Below are 6634 nucleotides of genomic sequence, written 5' to 3' on the forward strand. Positions count from 1 at the left end.
CCTGCTGCACCACGGGTGCCAGGGAGCCCGGCATGGGGGAAAGCTTGGAGGAGAGAGGAAAGGGAAGGTGCTCCAGGTCGCTGCTAGGAAATAAAAGCTACCAAATTGTATCTAAGAAATTGTAATTAATGCTTATCCTCAGTTCTTCGTGTAGCTGTAGGAAATGGTCCTTCAACATCTATTTGGGAGATATCATTGCTAAAAAAAAAAAAGGATTTCTGTGCACATGGCGAGCCTTCCCCCCCAAAACCTGGCTGTGTAGTGTAGTGTGTGTCCTGTGTGTCTCCTTACCAGGGGGCTGTTGAGGGCACAGGCAGGGCTGAGGAACCTGCTCAGGTGGAACATTGTGAGCTCAGACCCAGGAAAACTCCTGCCAGGCTGTGGTGGAAGGAGAGGGGCCAGAGAGCAGGTTCCTGGCTGGTCACTCCCTCTTCAGATGTTGAACATGGGTGCTTCCTTGACTGACCTCAAGGACAGGGAGGAAGGTGAAGAACACCATGTTGCCAATCTTCAAAGCAGATGTTTTGGGGCTAGGGTTGTCTGTGAGGGCAGAGGAAGATCTGGCAGCTGGAGTTCCCTGGTCATGCCACCCACCTGGGAGCCTCTTGGCTTGAGGTCACTGAGGGCAGGATCTGTCCCTTAGTATGATGGAATTGCAGTCTGCTGCAGATGATGTTTTTTCTGCAATGCAAATACACGATACACCACAGATTATGAGATCCTCCCATGTCTTTTTTTGGGTGCTGCAGCCCTCAGAGAGGGGGATCTCACCAATATTTGTCAAGGGCTGAGGGTTTGCAAGACACAGAGCTGCACGTTGTCACCTCATGTCTGTCCTCCCCTTGCTGGGGGAGCAGAAAACTGAGCTACAGCTAAGTGCACCCACCTGAACACTGGCCAGGACCTCCGAGCAGCTCATGGCTGTGAAGAGAGTTCTCCTCACTACCCCCACCAGATGGAAGCATCACTGTCCCACCACTACATCTGACCACTTATTTAGCTCAAACTTAGGATTTAAAAACGCTAGGGAGGATTCCCAGCCGCGGGAACAGCCCCAGCACCCCGCCATCTGCTCACCGTGCCCTTTGAGGTACAGCCTGCAAGGAGCACCCCGGGCAATGCTGGCCAGCAAGAGTCACCTTTATTTGATAAATCCCCTTCCAAATTTACGACAGTGATGCTAGGTTTGCCTAAGTGTTAATGTAGTCAGTACCTGCCCCTCTGGATGTCTTTAGCCACCTACTACAAGGACGAGGAGGCTGGCAGCAAGAGGTAGGGGCTTCAAAGACTCCCTGTGCTCCCCCGGGCAGGGGATGCGGTGCTGACGGCTAGAGGCTGCTGCTCCCATGTAGCACCTGGGGATGGGGATCCTTCAGAATCCCAGAGTCTACATAGTCCTTTCTCTCACTTCGGAGCTTTGTCAGGTTTCTGGTAAAAAGCAGCTTCAAAAAGAGCAGGGCGGAAATTTCAGCTGGTTGTAGAGGTGTTGCTGGCTCCGCCTGGCAGCTCCCTGCCTGCCACCACGCCTGCCTGGTTTGTAAAGCACCCTCAAGCTCGGCCCATGGTCTCCTGCTGCCCCCCTGCCCCAAAAGCCACCCCTGGACACCAACCTGCGCTCCTGCCGCCGGCTGCATCGGCAGGGTCGTCATGGCAACTGTGCCAAACTCCTGCGCAAAGGGTCATGGGAGCCGGGCCGGAGAGCGGCCGCAGAGCCGGGGGGCTGCGGGAGCAGAGGGATGTGCCCGGGACACGGGCTCACCCCGCCTGCCCCACGGGGGATGGAGCATCCTCCAGGGGCTGCCAAGCACATGCCACTCTGGAGCTATGTGTCTTCCAGTTAAGGATTATTCAGCAGAATATAAAATGCTCACAAGCAACAAGTGTTGCACCTCTGGTTGTTTTCTTCTTTTTATTTATATATGTGGGTGTGTGTGTGTGCAGCAGCAGAAGGCTTGAAATGAAAGCACTGATTGCAGTGCTGATGGATAACAGATAAATCAGCCTTGCAGATGTCAGAAGAAAACAGGGAAACCCCCTGAAAATGCACATCAGAGAAATCTGAATAAACCTGACGTTAATTTCCTCATCTGTTGCATTGCTTCTGCAGTGAGTAGGGACTGCCATTATGGCCATGTGGGTGTCTGAAATAACCTTCCCTGGGAGGCACCTAACTGCACATTTCAAGTATAAAACCAAAGTTCTGGTCTTGCTCCCAAAAGCCAAACACATTTATTATCATCATCCTTCTACCATATTTTCCACGCCCAGCACTGCAGGCTGAGTGGCACAAATACTGAGGTAGGTGGGGAACCTTGGACTGAAACAAAGCACCTGCCTCTGCTGGAGTGAAATACAGCTCTGTCTTCCCTGTGGGTGTTCATCTGCCACCTGCACTGTCTGTAGCATTGAAGGTGACTTAGGTGTGTCCACTCCTGCGTAGGACAGAGGGTGCGAGGGGATGGTCACTCCCAGGAACATGCTGTTCAAGCAGGGAAGGATCTTTCAGGTTTGATGGTGAGTAGCAGTAAGTGAGAGGGAACACACTGAAGAATTAAGCTGTTTCATTCAGGACTGTCTCGGCTGCAGTCAGTGTGGGCAGGGGAGGAAAAACCTCCTCCTTGGACTTATTTGGACTTAGTCCAAGTGTAAGCGTGACTGAAGGCAAATACTCCATTTCCCATGGCACGCAAGGAACCAAACGGGGAGAGAACTGCTCCCTGGGAAATCAGGTGGAGAAAGAAAATGAGCTGGAAGGAGGGAAGAGATGCTCCATGTCCAAGATGTGTGGAAATGATGGAGGGAAGTCTGTACCACAGGAAAGCACAAACATAGAGGAAAATTAAGGTCAAAATCCAGGTTATAACGGGCTACGAGGAGAACTTGTGTTTTCTTAGGTGCAATTCCCCTTGTTCCAGCCTTTCCAGCCAAAATTTGACCCAAAATCTCCTTCTTGCCTGTTTGTTTGGTTTTGGTGGTTGTTTTTTTTTTTCTCAAATTGGTTTCTTATTTGACTCTCACAGATATTGGCCACTGCTACTGAGGAACACCAGCAGAGCCTGCTCCACCGGGCCCTGACGGGGCTCCAGTTTTGTTGCTGTTCGTTCCATTGCCACTTCAGTTGTCTGGCATTTGACTAAACCTTACAGTTATTAAGACTGAAAAGAAGCTGTTAAATTGGTCAGTGTAAATTATGCTTTATCTCAGCCCATTATACTGCCAATGCAATTCACTACAATGGACTTTTACCTCTCCAATTTCTTCCAGTTTGGACACTCTGAAGAGCAAACCAAGCCAGGGAAGGCTGGGTGGGGAAGCAGGCCCAGAAATACACCACTTGTGAAGCAATATCCCACGCCATATGATGCGCCTTCATTTTTTTCAGAGTGTTGGTTTTTTTTAATTAAACCTAAAAGATCTCAGTATTCTACGTCTGAAACTGATCATTTTCACAAGGAAGGGAGACAGCTGCTCTGATCTAAGTTTGCTCTCACTGAGCTTGGGGAATTACCCAAGTGAAATGCCCAAACCAACTGAAAACTGTCAGAATCAATAATTTAAGTTTATTCTGGGAACTTTGTAGAATAAATAGAGAAAAAAACACTAAAAGAAACATATGTTGGAATTCTTCAAAGGTGAAGGAAGTGACAACAACATACTGTGGAAGTGGGATGCTCAGATGTGTGTTTTACTGCTGCCATATTCAAAAGAAAAGCCAGAGGAAGAGGTGGGAGGGTCTTGGACTCTGACCAAGCGTGTGTTGGGTGCAGCAGGATGAGCACTGAGTGGGTGCAGCACTGAAGGAGCTTCTCCACTGCTCTGGTTTTCAGAAGTATTATTAGCAGCATTTAGGAGGGACTGAAGTGAAAAGGTTTGAAATGTAAACTTCACTGGCTGATCTTTTGTTTAAGAGGCAGCCTTGCAGGAAAGCCTTTCTTTAAATCTCTTCCCTCCTTTTTGCTGGGAGCAGCTCTCTCAAGATTAAAAACATGTTGGTTCTACATTGAAACAACCTAAAGTAAGAACCCTGGGTTATGTGAAATATTTGAGGGCTTCCCACATATTAATGCAAAGTGAAATGTCGAAGTCCTTGAAGCTGATGCTTATGAGATACCTTCTCCCCTTGAGTTTCTTCTGCTACAGATTTACAGCTAATTGTCTTTTCTTAACAGTCTGCAACAAGACTGTTCAAACATAGACTGCGGATGTTAATTAGTGAAGTCACCCAAAGCTGAGAATTATTTACTGCACAACCAAAGAGTGTTTTCCAGGGGTATTGTTCAGAACAGGAAGATTGCAGCATGAAGATGGAGGCAGATAAATTCAGCCATTCTGGCACTAAAGTGTCACTTCAAGTCTTGAACTGAGGAATAAATCCAGACTACAAAATAAATCTGCAGCGCCAACTTCCAGCTGAAACATGTGCTAAATGTGTTATTTATCATGGCTTATTGTCCCCTGATGTTAGAGCAGGGACTTACCCACATTTATATTTTGTTATCTTACCTTGCTTTGGTTTTATTCACAAAGATGTGATTGAAAAAATGAGTTTCTACAAACAGCAATAACCTCTCAGGTAGAAAAAGATTACAGGTAATTCTGAAATCTTTTGTATTGGCATAACATTAATTTTTGCCAGAACCAGCTGTACAGCCAGCTGTGCCACACTCACATTACTTGATTTTAATGAAATTATTTTGTGCTTTCAGTTTAAAAAAAAATACAGATCTCTTGAAAGAAGATGAATATAGTATGTCTCAGTTAAAAGACCTTGAAAGGAACCTTTTGAGGTTATAATTAGACACAGTCTCGATGTGTATAAGAATTGTTCCTTGTCAAGAGGTGTAGAGAAGAGGTAGGAAAATTTATTCAAAACTTAAGAACTTGAAATAAAGGTCTGGTGATCCCTCAATGTGAGGCTGTTTGGAAGAGCTCCGGGGCTGTGTGGGAAATGCACAACATTTCCTGCTTTTGTACACACAGCACCCACAGAAACATAGACCACAGCCCTAATGAACATGTCATCAGGCTGCATAATGACAGCCCAGGGCAAATATCCACAAGTGATATTAAAAGCTTTCTTCTGTTCTTTTCAGGCTTATGTTTCAGGAGCAATATTAATAGTTTTAAGGGTTATTTACAATTTATTACGTATTCTGTAAGTACTGATGAATTCTGTAAGAATTCTGAGCTTACCCAGATCAGAGTGTGATTTAATGAGCAAACCAAGCCCTAACAAATGTAATTGCATCTTAGGGGTGGCTCTGTGATAAACTGAGGTGAGAGAGTAACTGCAAAGGTGGAGGGATTATTTTCATGTGGGAAGGGAAAATAATTTGCTGGTAGGGAGTACTCCAACCTTGGGGCAAACTGGAAAGGTTCAGTCTGTGTCCAGCGCTGAATTAAAGCTGTGTCATGAGATGCAATTCTTTCTCTGGAACCCCAAATCCTGCAGGCTTCCTGTAACATAAAGTCCCATTACACAAGGCTGTGGAGAAATGCGAGAATCAATACAGACATAACAAACTCTTCTGATGTTTATACTATGTTTATTATTCTTCCATGTTATCAAGGCCTGCCACAACCCATGTGTTTGATCTCTGAACAATCTTGGCCCTCATGGGAGGAGCTGAAGGGACAATCATAGAATCATAGAATCATAGAATCTTAGGGGTTGGAAGGGACCAAGGAAAGATCATCTAGTCCAACCCCCCCTGCCAGAGCAGGGTCACCTAGAGCACACCACACAGGAATGCATCCAGGTGGGTTTTGAATGTCTCCAGTGAAGGAGACTCCACAACCTCCCTGGGCAGCCTGTTCCAGGGCTCTGTCACTCTCACAGTAAAACAATTTTTTCGGATATTCACCTTGAACCTCCTATGCTCCAATTTGCACCCATTACCCCTTGTCCTATCCCTGGTCATCACTGAGAAAAGCCTAACTCCATCTCCCTGACACTCACCCCTTACATATTTGTAAACATTGATGAGGTCACCCCTCAGTCTCCTTTTCTCCAAGCTAAAGAGACCCAGCTCCCTCAGCCTTTCCTCATCAGGGAGATGTTCCACTCCCTTAATCATCTTTGTAGCTCTGTGCTGGATTCTTTCAATGCCACGTCCCTGCTGTTGGTGGCTGTTAAATCAGCAGAAATCCCCAATCTCTACAGGCTCTGAGCAGGTTTCTCAGGAAACTGGGTGCTGGGGCAGGCAGCAGGTCATCAACTGCATCTCAGGGGTGCACCCACACACGTATGAAAAGAACATACAAAAAGGGCATAAAAGGACCAGATAGTGCACATACAGCCTTAACAAAGGACAAGGGACAATGTGTACACTGAGGAGGATCTCTAAACCAAATGTTTTGGTTGTTTGTGCCAAATCCAAGGAAACAGGATTGTACAAATACTCTGTGAAAAGACAGCGTTGCACTCAAGTTTTTTTACTTTGGCTTTACTCCTCCCTTCCCCCTTGCACATTTTTAATCGCTTCCTTTCCCTTCCTTTTTTTCTTCCATTACGTCCGTTTCCACCTTTTGTTTCCAATAAACCCGTATGAAAGAGGCGCAGCACCAGGGCCTGGAGCCCCTGCAGCTCCTGTGCCTCAGCCCCTGCCCGCTGCAGCTGCACAGCCCGGGCCCC

Source organism: Chaetura pelagica, unplaced genomic scaffold (genome assembly GCF_000747805.2).
Source record: "Chaetura pelagica isolate M959 unplaced genomic scaffold, ChaPel_1.0 scaffold585, whole genome shotgun sequence".
Lineage (NCBI taxonomy): Eukaryota > Metazoa > Chordata > Aves > Apodiformes > Apodidae > Chaetura > Chaetura pelagica.